Source organism: Coregonus clupeaformis, unplaced genomic scaffold, assembly GCF_020615455.1.
Source record: "Coregonus clupeaformis isolate EN_2021a unplaced genomic scaffold, ASM2061545v1 scaf0384, whole genome shotgun sequence".
Classification (NCBI taxonomy): domain Eukaryota; kingdom Metazoa; phylum Chordata; class Actinopteri; order Salmoniformes; family Salmonidae; genus Coregonus; species Coregonus clupeaformis.
Window position 1 is genome coordinate 154487 of NW_025533839.1, and position 15181 is coordinate 169667.

The window sequence follows — 15181 nt, forward strand, 5'->3', positions numbered from 1 at the left end:
ACCAATGCCTTAACTTCGGAAGCCAGCCGGACCAATGCCTTAACTCGGAAGCCAGCCGGACCAATGCCTTAACTTCGGAAGCCAGCCACACCAATGCCTTAACTCGGAAGCCAGCCGGACCAATGCCTTAACTCGGAAGCCAGCCACACCAATGCCTTAACTCGGAAGCCAGCCACACCAATGCCTTAACTCGGAAGCCAGCCACACCAATGCCTTAACTCGGAAGCCAGCCACACCAATGCCTTAACTCGGAAGCCAGCCGGACCAATGCCTTAACTCGGAAGCCAGCCACACCAATGCCTTAACTCGGAAGCCAGCCACACCAATGCCTTAACTCGGAAGCCAGCCACACCAATGCCTTAACTCGGAAGCCAGCCACACCAATGCCTTAACTCGGAAGCCAGCCACACCAATGCCTTAACTCGGAAGCCAGCCACACCAATGCCTTAACTCGGAAGCCAGCCGGACCAATGCCTTAACTCGGAAGCCAGCCGGACCAATGCCTTAACTCGGAAGCCAGCCGGACCAATGCCTTAACTCGAAGCCAGCCGGACCAATGCCTTAACTTCGGAAGCCAGCCGGACCAATGCCTTAACTCGGAAGCCAGCCGGACCAATGCCTTAACTCGGAAGCCAGCCACACCAATGCCTTAACTCGGAAGCCAGCCGGACCAATGCCTTAACTCGGAAGCCAGCCACACCAATGCCTTAACTCGGAAGCCAGCCACACCAATGCCTTAACTCGAAGCCAGCCACACCAATGCCTTAACTCGAAGCCAGCCACACCAATGCCTTAACTCGAAGCCAGCCACACCAATGCCTTAACTCGGAAGCCAGCCACACCAATGCCTTAACTCGGAAGCCAGCCACACCAATGCCTTAACTCGAAGCCAGCCACACCAATGCCTTAACTCGAAGCCAGCCACACCAATGCCTTAACTCGAAGCCAGCCACACCAATGCCTTAACTCGGAAGCCAGCCACACCAATGCCTTAACTCGGAAGCCAGCCACACCAATGCCTTAACTCGGAAGCCAGCCGGACCAATGCCTTAACTCGGAAGCCAGCCGGACCAATGCCTTAACTCGGAAGCCAGCCGGACCAATGCCTTAACTCGGAAGCCAGCCACACCAATGCCTTAACTCGGAAGCCAGCCGGACCAATGCCTTAACTCGGAAGCCAGCCACACCAATGCCTTAACTCGGAAGCCAGCCGGACCAATGCCTTAACTCGGAAGCCAGCCGGACCAATGCCTTAACTCGGAAGCCAGCCACACCAATGCCTTAACTCGGAAGCCAGCCGGACCAATGCCTTAACTCGGGAAGCCAGCCACACCAATGCCTTAACTCGAAGCCAGCCGGACCAATGCCTTAACTTCGAAGCCAGCCACACCAATGCCTTAACTCGGAAGCCAGCCACACCAATGCCTTAACTCGGAAGCCAGCCACACCAATGCCTTAACTCGGAAGCCAGCCACACCAATGCCTTAACTCGGAAGCCAGCCGGACCAATGCCTTAACTCGGAAGCCAGCCACACCAATGCCTTAACTCGGAAGCCAGCCACACCAATGCCTTAACTCGGAAGCCAGCCACACCAATGCCTTAACTCGAAGCCAGCCACACAATGCCTTAACTCGGAAGCCAGCCGGACCAATGCCTTAACTCGGAAGCCAGCCACACCAATGCCTTAACTCGGAAGCCAGCCACACCAATGCCTTAACTCGGAAGCCAGCCACACCAATGCCTTAACTCGGAAGCCAGCCACACCAATGCCTTAACTCGGAAGCCAGCCACACCAATGCCTTAACTCGGAAGCCAGCCACACCAATGCCTTAACTTCCGGAAGCCAGCCGGACCAATGCCTTAACTCGGAAGCCAGCCGGACCAATGCCTTAACTCGGAAGCCAGCCGGACCAATGCCTTAACTCGGAAGCCAGCCGGACCAATGCCTTAACTCGGAAGCCAGCCGGACCAATGCCTTAACTCGGAAGCCAGCCGGACCAATGTGTGGAAAACCGTACAGCTGGCGCCCGGCCGCCATAAAGGAGTCGCTAGAGCGCGATGGGACAAGGACATCCCAGCCGGCCAAACCCTCCCCTAACCCGGACGACGCTGGGCCAATTGTGTGCCGCCTCATGGGTCTCCTGGTCGGGAGGCCCGTGTGAAGGTAACCTATCCATTTGGCATGTACAGTGCCTTCGGAAAGTATTCAGACCCCTTGACTTTATCCACATTTTGTAGCGTTACAGCCTTATTCTAAAATTGATTAAATGTTTGTTTTTCCTCAGCAATCTACACACAATACCACATAATGACAAAGCGAAAATGACTCCAACATCATCATTAAGTTTGCCGACGACACAACAGTGGTAGGCCTGATCACCGACAACGATGAGACAGCCTATAGGGAGGAGGTCAGAGACCTGGCCGTGTGGTGCCAGGATAACAACCTCTCCCTCAACGTGACCAAGACAAAGGAGATGATTGAAAAGAGGACTGAGCACGCCCCCATTCTCATCGACGGGGCTGTAGTGGAACAGGTTGAGAGCTTCAAGTTCCTTGGTGTCCAAACACACCAAGACAGTCGTGAAGAGGGCACGACAAAACCTATTCCCCCTCAGGAGACTGAAAAGATTTGGCATGGGTACTCAGATCCTCAAAAAATTATACAGCTGCACCATCGAGAGCATCCTGACTGGTTGCATCACCGCCTTGTATGGCAACTGCTCGGCCTCCGACCGCAAGGCAATACAGAGGGTAGTGCGTACGGCCTACTACATCACTGGGGTCAAGCTTTCTGCCCTCCAGGACCTCTATACCAGGCGGTGTCAGAGGAAGGCCCTCAAAATTGTCAAAGGCTCCAGCCACCCTAGTCATAGACTGTTCTCTCTGCTACCACACGGCAAGCGGTACCGGAGTGCCAAGTCTAGGTCCAAAAGACTTCTCAACAGCTTCTACCCCCAAGTCAAAAGACTCCTAAACAGCTAATCATGGCTACCCAGACTATTTGCACTGCCCCACCCCCAACCCCCACCACATATTCTTACGCTGCTGCTACTCTGACTATGCATAAATAATTAACACTTTAACTCTACCCACATGTACATATTACTTCAACTACCTCAACTAGCCGGTGCCCCCGCACATTGACTCTGCACCGGTACCCCCCTGTATATAGCCTCCCTACTGTTATTTCACATTGACTCTGCACCGGTACCCCCTGTATATAGCCTCCCTACTGTTATTTCACATTGACTCTGCACCGGTACCCCCTGTATATATAGCCTCCCTACTGTTATTTCACATTGACTCTGCACCGGTACCCCCCTGTATATATAGCCTCCCTACTGTTATTTCACATTGACTCTGCACCGGTACCCCCCTGTATATATAGCCTCCCTACTGTTCTTTTATTTTACTTCTGCTCTTTTTTTCCTCAACACTTTTTTGTTGTTTTATTTTACTTTTTTATAAAAAAAATAAATGCACTGTTGGTTAAGGGCTGTAATACCTGTTGTATTCGGCACATGTGGCCAAAAAAAATTGATTTGATTTGAAAACAGGTTTTTTTAAACGTTTGCAAATGTATACAAAATAATGCTAGATAGTATTCAGACCCTTTGCTATGAGACTCGAAATTGAGCTCAGGTGCATCCTGTTTCCATTGATCATCCTTGAGATGTTTGTACAACTTGATTGGAGTCCACCTGTTGTAAATTCATTTGATTGGACATGATTTAGAAAGACCAAGAAATGAGGTCGAAGGAAATGTCCGTAGAGCTCCGAGACAGGATTATGTCGAGGCACAGATCTGGGGAAGGGTACCAAAAAATGTCTGCAGCATTGAATGTCCCAAAGAACACCGTGGCCTCCATCATTCTTAAATGGAAGATGTTTGGAACCACCAAGACTCTTCCTAGAGCTGGCCACCCAGCCAAATAGAGCAATCGAGGGTGAAGGGCCTTGGTCAGGGAGGTGACCAAGAACCTGATGGTCACTCTGAAAGAGCTCTAGCGTTCCTCTGTGGAGATGGGAGAACCTTCCAGAAGGACAACAGTCTCTGCAGCACTCCACCAATCAGGCCTTCATGGTAGAGTGGCCAGACGGAAGCCACTCTTCAGTAAAAGGCACATGACAGCCAAAAGGCACCTCAAGACTCTCAGAATATGAGAAACAAGATTCTCTGGTCTGATGAAACCAAGATGGCGTAGCAGTGCGGTCGCTTTTATTCATTGTCCCTGTGTAAATATCCTGTTTCTTGTTTTTTTGTCTATTTTGTATATATTTCTCAATTTTTACTTTTCATTCTTTAACTAAATATACTTTCCTGCAACCCGCCTCACCCAACGTGGAAAGGATTCTATTATTTCTTTATAACTTTCATCAAGAACCGTAAGCTGAAAATAGTGTAGCTGCAACTGAATGGCTACTTGCTATTAGTCACCGTTAGCGTCTTCACCACTGTCCGTGGCCTACACTATCCACCAGCCAGCTCTAGCTCTAGCCTGGACAATTCGTCGGCCAGTCTGCACAGCGTGCTATCGACCCAGCGTGCTATCGACCCAGCCGACGAAATAGTGTGATGTGGTTTCAACAGGCTTCCCGTTGCGATGACCACGAAGATCCATCTGCCAGCCCCGGCCCGCTAGCACACGCAAACTACAACTGTGCTCCCTGCTAGCTGTGCTGAAGCACCAATTTGAACTGCTCTCGGACTCACATATTGTTGTTCACTGGACCTTATGATCACTCAGCTGCACAGCTGATGCCTGCTGGACTGTTCCTTTACACGGTAACCTGTCCTGTTTATTCTGTTTAGCCTTAGCCCAAACGTTATCGCTATTCCAGTTGTTGTCTTAGCTCTCTCTAATAACACCTGTGACTGCTTTATGCCTCTCTCCCATGTCAATTATGCCTTGCCTATTGCTGTTTGGGTTAGTTCTTATTATACAATTTCACTGTAGAACCCCCTAGTCCCTCTCAAACTGCCTCAAATAGTTCCTTTGTTCCACCCCCATACACGCCGAGACCGGCTCAATCGGTGCCTCCAGTGACGCTATCTCTTTCATTGTTACCCAACGCTTAGGGTTACCTGAACTGTACTCATATCCTTCCATATCCTTTTCTGTACATAATGCCCTGAATCTTTTCTACAACGCCCGGAGAACTGCCCCCTTTATTCTATGTACCCAACGCACTAGAAGACCAGTTCTTAAAGCCTTTAGTCGTATCCTTATTCTAGTCCTCATCTGTTCCTCTGGTGATGTAGAGGCTAACCCAGGCCCTGCAGCCCCCAGTATCACTCCTACTCCCCAGGAGCTATCATTTGTTGACTTCTGTAACCGTAAAAGTCTTGGTTTTCTGCACGTAAATATCAGAAGCCTCCTTCCTAAGTTTGAGTTATTCACTGCGTTAGCACACTCTGCCAACCCTGATGTTCTAGCAGTGTCTGAATCCTGGCTTGGGAAGGCCACCAAAAATTCTGAAATTTCCATCCCCAACTATAACATTTTCCGTCTAGATAGAACTGCCAAAGGGGGTGGAGTTGCAATCTACTGTAGAGATCGCCTGCAGAGCTCTATCATACTATCCAGGTCTGTGCCCAAACAGTTTGAGCTTCTACTTCTAAAAATCCACCTTTCCAGAAATACATCTCTCACAGTTGCCGCTTGCTACAGACCCCCCTCAGCCCCCAGTTGTGCCCTGGACACCATATGTGAATTGATTGCCCCCCATCTATCCTCAGAGTTCGTACTGCTTGGTGACCTAAATTGGGATATGCTTAACACCCCGGCCATCCTACAATCTAAACTAGATGCCCTCAATCTCACACACATTATCAACGAACCTACCAGGTACAACCCTAAATCCGTAAACATGGACACCCTCATAGATATCATCCTGACTAACTTACCCTCTAAATACACCTCCGCTGTCTTCAACCAGGATCTCAGCGATCACTGCCTTATTGCCTGCATCCGTAACGGGTCCGCGGTCAAACGACCACCCCTCATCACTGTCAAACGCTCCCAAAAACACTTCAGCGAGCAGGCCTTCCTAATTGACCTGGCCCAGGTATCCTGGATGGATATAGATCTCATTCCGTCAGTAGAGGATGCCTGGTTGTTCTTTAAAAGTAATTTCCTCTCAATCTTAAATAAACATGCCCCATTCAAAAAATACAGAACTAAGAACAGATATAGCCCCTGGTTCTCCTCAGACTTGACTGCCCTTGACCAGCACAAAAACATCCTGTGGCGTACTGCATTAGCATCAAATAGCCCCAGCGATATGCAACTTTTCAGGGAAGTTAGGAACCAATATACACAAGCAGTTAGGAAAGCAAAGGCTAACTTTTTCAAACAGAAATTTGCATCCTTTAGCACTAACTCCAAAAAGTTTTGGGACACTGTAAAGTCAATGGAAAATAAGAGCACTTCCTCCCAGCTGCCCACTGCACTGAGGCTAGGAAACACTATCACCACCGATAAATCTACAATAATCGAGAATTTCAACAAGCATTTTGCTACGGCTGGCCATGCTTTCCACCTGGCTACCACTACCCTGGCCACCAGCTCTGCACCCTCCGCTGCAACTTGCCCATGCCCCACCCCGCTTCTCCTTCACACAAATCCAGACAGCTGATGTTCTGAAAGAGCTGCAAAATGTGGACCCCTACAAATCAGCTGGGCTAGACAATCTGGACCCTTTCTTTCTAAAACTAGCTGACGAAATTGTCGCAACCCCTATTACTAGCCTGTTCAACCTCTCTTTCGTAACGTCTGAGATCCCCAGAGATTGGAAAGCTGCCACGGTCATCCCCCTCTTCAAAGGGGGTGACACTCTAGATCCAAACTGTTACAGACCCATATCCATCCTGCCCTGCCTTTCAAAAGTTTTTGAAAGCCAAGTCAACAAACAGATCACCGACCATTTCGAATCCCACCGTACCTTCTCCGCTATGCAATCCGGTTTCCGAGCTGGTCATGGGTGCACTTCAGCCACGCTCAAGGTCCTAAACGATATTATAACCGCGATCGATAATAGACAGTACTGTGCAGCCGTTTTCATTGACCTGGCCAAGGCTTTCGACTCTGTCAACCACCGCATTCTTATTGGCAGACTAAATAGCCTTGGTTTCTCAAATGACTGCCTCGCCTGGTTCACCAACTACATCTCAGATAGAGTTCAATGTGTCAAATCGGAGGGCCTGTTGTCTGGACCTATGGCAGTCTCTATGGGGGTGCCACAGGGTTCAATTCTTGGGCCGACTCTTTTCTCTGTGTATATCAATGACGTCGCTCTTGCTGCTGGTGACTCTCAGATCCACCTCTACGCAGACGACACCATTTTGTATACATCTGGCCCTTCATTGGACACTGTGTTAACAAACCTCCAAACGAGCTTCAATGCCATACAACACTCCTTCAGTAGCCTCCAACTGCTCTTAAACACTAGTAAAACTAAATGCATGCTCTTCAACCGAACGCTGCTTGCACCTGCCCACCCGACTAGAATCACTACTCTCGACGGGTCTGACCTAGAGTATGTGGACAACTACAAATATCTAGGTGTCTGGTTAGACTGTAAACTCTCCTTCCAGACTCACATTAAGAATCTCCAATCCAAAGTTAAATCTAGAATCGGTTTTATATTTCGCAACAAAGCCTCCTTCACTCATGCTGCCAAACATGCCCTCGTAAAACTGACTATCCTACCGATCCTTGACTTCGGCGATGTCATTTACAAAATAGCCTCCAACACTCTACTCAGCAAATTGGATGTAGTCTATCACAGTGCCATCCGTTTTGTCTCCAAAGCCCCATATAATACCCACCACTGTGACCTGTACGCTCTTGTTGGCTGGTCCTCACTACATATTCGTCGCCAAACCCACTGGCTCCAGGCCATCTATAAATCACTGCTAGGCAAATCCCCGCCTTATCTTAGCTCATTGGTCACCATAGCAACACCCACCCGTAGTCTGCGCTCCAGCAGGTATATCTCACTGGTCATCCCCAAAGCCAACACCTCCTTTGGCCGCAATTCCTTCCAGTTCTCTGCTGCCAATGACTGGAACAAATTGCAAAAATCTCTGAAGCTGGAGACACCTATCTCCCTCACTAACTTTAAGCATCAGTTGTCAGAGCCCCTAACCGATCACTGCACCTGTACACAGCCCATCTGAAATTAGCCCGCCCAACTACCTCATCCCTATATTGTTATTTATTTTGCTCATTTGTACCCCAGTATCTCTATTTGCACATCATCTCTTGCACATCTATCATTCCAGTGTTAATACTAATTGTAATTATTTTGCACTATAGCCTATTTATTGCCTTACCTCCATAACTTGCTACATTTGCACACACTGTATATATATGTATTTCTGTTGTATTTTTGACTTTGTTTTGTTTTACCCCATATGTAACTCTGTGTTGTTGTTTTTATCGCACTGCTTTGCTTTATCTTGGCCAGGTCGCAGTTGTAAATGAGAACTTGTTCTCAACTGGTTTACCTGGTTAAATAAAGGTGAAATAAAATAAAAATAAAATAAAATAAAAAAAGATTGAACTCTTTGGCCTGAATGCCAAGCGTCACGTCTGGAGGAAACCTGGCACCATCCCTACGGTGAAGCATGGTGGTGGCAGCATCATGATGTGGGGATGTTTTTCAGCGGCAGGGACTGGGAGACTAGTCAGGATCGAGGGAAAGATGAACGGAGCAAAGTACAGAGAGATCCTTGATGAAAACCTTCTCCAGAGCGCTCAGGACCTCAGACTGGGGCGAAGGTTCACCTTAGGTTCACCCTAAGCACACAGCCAAGACAATGCAGGAGTGGCTTCGGGACAAGTCTCTGAATGTCCTTGAGTGGCCCAGCCAGAGCCCGGACTTGAACCCCATCGAACATCTCTGGAGAGACCTGAAAATAGCTGTGCAGCAACGCTCCCCATCCAACCAGACAGAGCTTGAGAGGATCTGCAGAGAAGAATGGGAGAAACTCCCCAAATACAGATGTGCCAAGCTTTAGCGTCATACCCAAGAAGACTTGAGGCTGTAATCGCTGCCAAAGGTGCTTCAACAAAGTACTGAGTAAAGGGTCTGAATACTTATGTAAATGTGATATTTCAGTTGATTTTATTTGATAAATTATTTCAAGAAAAACAACTGTTTTTGATTTGTCATTATTGTGTGTAGATTGATGAGGAGAAAAAACGATTTAATCAATTTTAGAATAAGGGTTTAACATAACAAAATGTGGAAAAAGTCAAGGGTTCTGAATACTTTCCGTAGGCACTGTAGCTAGTTAACTAGCAAAGCAAACAACATGCATAATTTAGCTTGCTTCATCAGAGATGAGGCTTTAGGAAAGAGTTTGACATCGTCAGTTGGACTACTGTCAACATCACTATAGATGGCAAGCAAATCAAACAATATTTGGATATAGCCATCTAGTTTATCCCCTGAAAGTTAGGTTGTTAACTAGCCATATTGACGTGATCTGTTATTAGCTAGTTACCCAATTTGATGTGATCCATCAATTAATGTAGCCTATTATGTCTGTCAGCAGAAATCGTGATTAAACACTCTTAAAAACAATGTTGAAAAGGGGATAATGTTAGCTAACTTCCCTAGGTAAGCCTACGTTGGTTGGAGAAAACAGTACATTAGGTCTCCTTAACACTATGTTTAGCCAACTGTACAAAGTTTCTATCGGTAGCTTGCAAAGTAAACATTATCAGCTAACAAACAGTAACGTTACATCAGCATATGCACCCTTCTGCTGCTTGACAGGCAGACCCCACAAATGATTGGAAATTAACCTAAACCACTCATACTTGTCAGGTAAAGTTGACTTTTATTTTATATCACTCAAATATCCAATTAATGGTGGCCAATATTGAAAGATATCGTGAGGCTACCCTGACATATCTGAAATTACATGATCAATTGATGTTTACTGATCATTAAAACCATGCAGTTACTTGCTGTATAACTCTGATGATAGATATAAATGTGGAATAATCTGAAATGTGTAGTTCTGACTATGCTCTTCAAGAGATATTTTTTTGCATTTAATAAGGATCCCAAGCTGCAAATACTCTTCCTGGGGTCCAGCAACATTAAAGCAGTTATATACAATTACAAATATTACATGACATTACATAACACTTTTCACAACACACTGTGTGCCCTCAGGCCCCTACTCCACTACCACATATCTACAGTACAAAATCCATGTGTACGTGTGTGTATAGTGCGTATGTTATCGTGTGTGTGTATGCATGTGTCTGTGCCTATGTTTGTGTTGCTTTGTGTTGCTTGGAATAGAGTTCCATGTAGTCATGGCTCTATGTAGTACTGTGTGCCTCCCATAGTCTGTTCTGGACTTGGGGGTTGTGAAGAGACCTTTGGTGGCATGTCTTGTGGGGTATGCATGGGTGTCTGAGCTGTGTGCTAGGAGTTTAAACAGACAGCTCAGTGCATTCAACATGTCAATACCTCTCATAAATACAAGTAGTGATGAAGTCAATCTCTCCTCCACTTTGAGCCAGGATAGAATGACATGCACATTATTAATGTTAGCTCTCGGTGTACATCCAAGGGCCAGCCGTGCTGCCCTGTTCTGAGCCAATTCTGAGCCAATCTCTTTTTGTGGCACCTGACCACACTACTGAACAGTAGTCCAGGTGCGACAAAACTAGGGCCTGTAGGACCTGCCTTGTTGATAGTGTTGTTAAGAAGGTAGAGCAGCGCTTAATTATGGACAGACTTCTCCCCATCTTAGCTACTGTTGTATCAACATGTTTTGACCACGACAGTTTACAATCCAGGGTTACTCCAAGCAGTTTAGTCACCTCAACTTGCTCAATTTCCACATTATTCGTTACAAGATTTAGTTCGGTTGTAGGGTTTAGTGAATGATTTGTCCCAAATAAAATGCTTTTAGTTTTTAAAATATTTAGGACTAACTTATTTATTGCCACCCCATTCTGAAACTAACTGCAGCTCTTTGTTAAGTGTTGCTGTCATCTCAGTCGCTGTGGTAGCTGACGTGTATAGTGTTGAGTCATCCGCATACATAGACAAACTGGCTTTACTCAAAGCCAGTGGCACGTCATTAGTAAAGCTTGAAAAAAGTAAGGGGCCTAGACAGCTGCCCTGGGGAATTCCTGATTCTACCTGGATTATGTTGGAGAGGCTTCCATTAAAGAACACCCTCTGTGTTCTGTTAGACAGGTAACTCTTTATCCACAATATAGCATGGGGTGTAAAGCCATAACACAGACAATGACCCCCCCCCCAAAAAAAAAAAAGTCTAACAAAACAGCCCCCACAATCTTTTTGTCATCAATTTCTCTCAGCCAATCATCAGTAATTTGTGTAATTGCCGTGCATGTTGAATGTCCTTTCCTATAAGCGTGCTGAAAATCTGTTGTCAATTATTTAACTGTAAAATAGCGTATCTGGTCAAATAAAAAATGTTCCCAGTAGTTTACTAAGGGTTGGTAACAGGCTGATTGGTCGGCTATTTGAGCCAGTAAAGGGGGCTTTACTATTCTTGGGTAGTGGAATTACCTTTGCTTCCCTCCAGGCCTGAGGGCACACACTTTCTACTAGGCTTAGATTGAAGATATGGCAAATAGAAGTGACAATATAGTCTGCTATTATCCTCAGTAAATTTCCATCCAAGTTGTCAGACCCAGGTGGCTTGTCATTGGTTTTTTTGTTTAGTTTTTAACTTATTACCTATTTTTCTCCCCAATTTCGTGATATCCAATTGGTAGTTACAGTCTTGTCCCATCGCTGCAACTCCCGTATAGGCTCAGGAGAGGTGAAGGTCGAGAGCCTCCTGGCCGCGGCCGGCTGCGACACAGTCCGGGATTGAACCTAGATCTGTAGTGACGCCTCAAGCACTGCAGTGCTTTAGACCGCTGCTACACTCGGGAGGCAGGCTTGTCATTGTTGACAGACAACAATCATTTTTTCACCTCTTCTACACCCACTTTTCGTAATTCAAAATTACAATGCTTGTCTTTCATAATTTGATCAGTTATACTGTGTAGAGTCGGCTTTGTAACTGGCATGTCATGCCCAAGTTTGCTAATCTTGCTGAAAAAAAAATAAAGTAGTTGGCAATATCAGGAGGTTTTGTTATGAATGAGCCATCCGATTCAATAAATGATGGAGCTGAGTTTGCCTTTTTGCCCAAAATGGAAGGTGCTCCAAAGCTTTTCACTATCATTCTTTAGATCATTTATCTTTGTTTCAAAGTTTTTCTTCTTTTTATTCAGTTTAGTCACATGATTTCTCAATTTGAAGCAGGTTTGCCAGTCGGTTGTGCAGCCAGACTTGTTTGCTATTACTTTTGCCTCATCCCTCTCAACCATACAATTTTTCAATTCCTCAATAATCCACAGGGATTTAACAGTTTTTACAGTCATTTTCGTAATGGGTGCCTGCTTATTAGTAACTGGAATAAGCAATTTCAGAAATGTGTCAAGTGCAGCATCTGGTTGCTCCTCATTACACACCACAGACCAACACATATTCTTTACATCAGCAACATAGGAATCACTACAAAACGTATTGTATGACCTCTTATATACTATATTAGGCCCAGCCTTTGGAACTTTGGTTTTCCTAGATATGGCTACTATATTGTGATCACTACATCTGATGGATTTGTTTCCTAAAGGTATCGAAATTGTCAATAAATGTTACACCCACAGAGCTGCAATAGTTACGTAGCAAGTTATGGAGGGCTAAAAGTCTAGTGAAACGTTCAATGCCACGATTTAAGGGCACAGGGCCAGATATTATGGGGCGTTTGTTGGTGTCAAGCAGAGACCCAATCAGTTCTTTAAAATCCATTTTCATCTGTTCTGAGTTGCCCTTCATAATGTCATTGAATCCCACATGAACTATGATAGACTCAATTTCGTGATGCAGGTTTAAATGTTTGGGAGCAGCTTATTGATGTCCTGTATTCATGCTCCTGGATAGCACAACGTTTTTGCTCCAGGGACTGAGACATTTCTCACCATTGAACTGCCCAATACAATGGCTGGAGAAGGGGATGGAGAAATCCGCCCATTCCTACCCCTCACTCAATTCATGGAACATTTCACGGGCCCACAAGAAGCAGGATAGAATACGCCCACAGCCCCCGGCGATAGGTCCAGACCTCCCACAGCAGGCAGTGCCCCGTCAGAACTAGAGAGAGGGAAAGGGGCCGAACTCGATGACGAAGCCGCTGCTGGAGTCAGCATAGTTGGAGTCAGCTCAGCCGTCGCAGATACAGGGAGTCCCAGTGATGAAGGCGCAGGTAGATCAGGCACCAGGGCTGCGAAGCTATTCCTTATGTCAATCTGCTCTGAACCTCACGCAGACACTCCAGTCCGCTTAGCAGCATGCAGCTGCCTTCGGTTTCTACGACTTGTGACATGGGACCAGCACTGATTGGAACAATCCTCTTGCTGTTCTCCGTCTGCTCCTCTACAAGATGGAAGAAGAGAAGCAGATGGAGACAACTTCCTTGGCAGGCAAGTTCCAGGTAGCACTTCGGATATGGACAGATGACAAGGCTGGGAAACATTATCAGGCCCGAGCGGCGTCCAGCCACAGGTGTTCAGAACGAGAAAGTTCCAATTTGAATTTTCACCAAAAGTTGGAGCAGAATTTAAATTAGCTTGTTAAGGAGAGCCACCTCATTCCTGTAATCCTCCATAAGCAAACAATTGCCGCATTGGAACTCCAGATTGTCAATATTGTCCCAGACAAGATAGTAATAAACACAGCTTCTACAGCGCTGGAAACGTTCGTTAGCTATTCCAGGCAACGCAGGCTCCATTGCAACCTAGCTAGCTAGCTGGCTAGTTGGTAGCAGGTTTTGACACAAACACTTATAAACAAAATAAAAATAAAACTTCTGAAACAACAGGTCGAGGTGCAGGAGGTATCCGAGTTTGTGCCTTGTGACTGCCAATGGCCCTGGGATAATGTACATTTGCTGCAGAATTATGACAACTCAGCGACACAATGGTAGGGATTATCTGAGCTGGGCTTTGGTCATTGAGTTACAAGCATGGCGCTTGTAACGCCACGGTAGTGGGTTCCATTCCCGGGACCACCCATACGTAAAAATGTATGCACACATGACTGTAAGTCGCTTTGGATAAAAGCGTCTGCTAAATGGCATATTATTGATAAGTCATTGTCTGAACGCAGCCTTGAAATGCGTGGACAGAGTCCAGGAGCCAAAATGATTTGGATGGACTCAGTCATTACTATAGAGCATCTTCTGTTGCCAGAAGGTGTCAAAGTTATCTATAAAACTTATTCCAACAGAGCTACAGTAATATTTTAGCCAGGTGTGTAATGCCAGTAGCCTGCTGTATCTTTCACACCCGCGGCTCAACGATGGTACTGGACCTGAAATAATTGGCCGCTTTTTGGAATCTTTCAGAGCTAGAATCAGTTCTTTAAAATACATTTTCAGGAGTTCCGAGCTAGCCCTCCTAATGTCGTTTGACCCCACATGGACTACGACAGGGTCAGCCACAGGAAGCTGTCATAGAACGGTGGGAAGCAGCCTTGTAATGTACTGTACTCGTGCTCCAGGATAGCACAGGGTTTCTGAACCTAAATGTTTCTTACCATAGAGCTGCCGATGACGACAGCTGGTGCAATGGCTGAGGAGGTCCGGCCGTTCTTTTGCCTCGAGTGGTTTCACAAAAACCCCTCGAGGACCAAAGGGCATGGGGCCTGATGGAACCTAGCCAGCTGTAGTATCCATCATGGATGATGATGAATGGGCCGGAGTCTTAGACAGCCTCACGGTCCGATGAGGGGGGGAGCTCTGAGGATCTGAACCCGAGGTAGAAGTTGGAGAGGGAGACAGAACAGAGGACGAAGGCGCAGGTACCTCCGGATCCGATCTCGAATCGGAAGCCCACAGGGAAGAAGGCGCCATAACCTCTGGATTCAGGGCGGCGAAGCTGTTTCTAGTCTGTGTCCAGTTCGGGCTCACCTTCGCCAAGGAGGCCCCCATTGCCAGAGGTCGCTGTTTTCGACTTCCACGGCGAGTGACATGTCTCCATGGCTGGTTGGTAGGATTGCGAACAGGAACGTCCACCTAGTCATCCAGGAGCATCGTACTAACTCCCTTCTCCAGGGAAG

General features: G+C 46.5%; 1 protein-coding gene across 1 annotated transcript in view; it reads right to left on the reverse strand.

Moving 5' to 3' along the window:
- Positions 1–15181, reverse strand: part of LOC121555626 (anoctamin-1-like) — a 252274-nt gene that overhangs the window by 58526 nt on the left and 178567 nt on the right. The window lies entirely within an intron of this gene.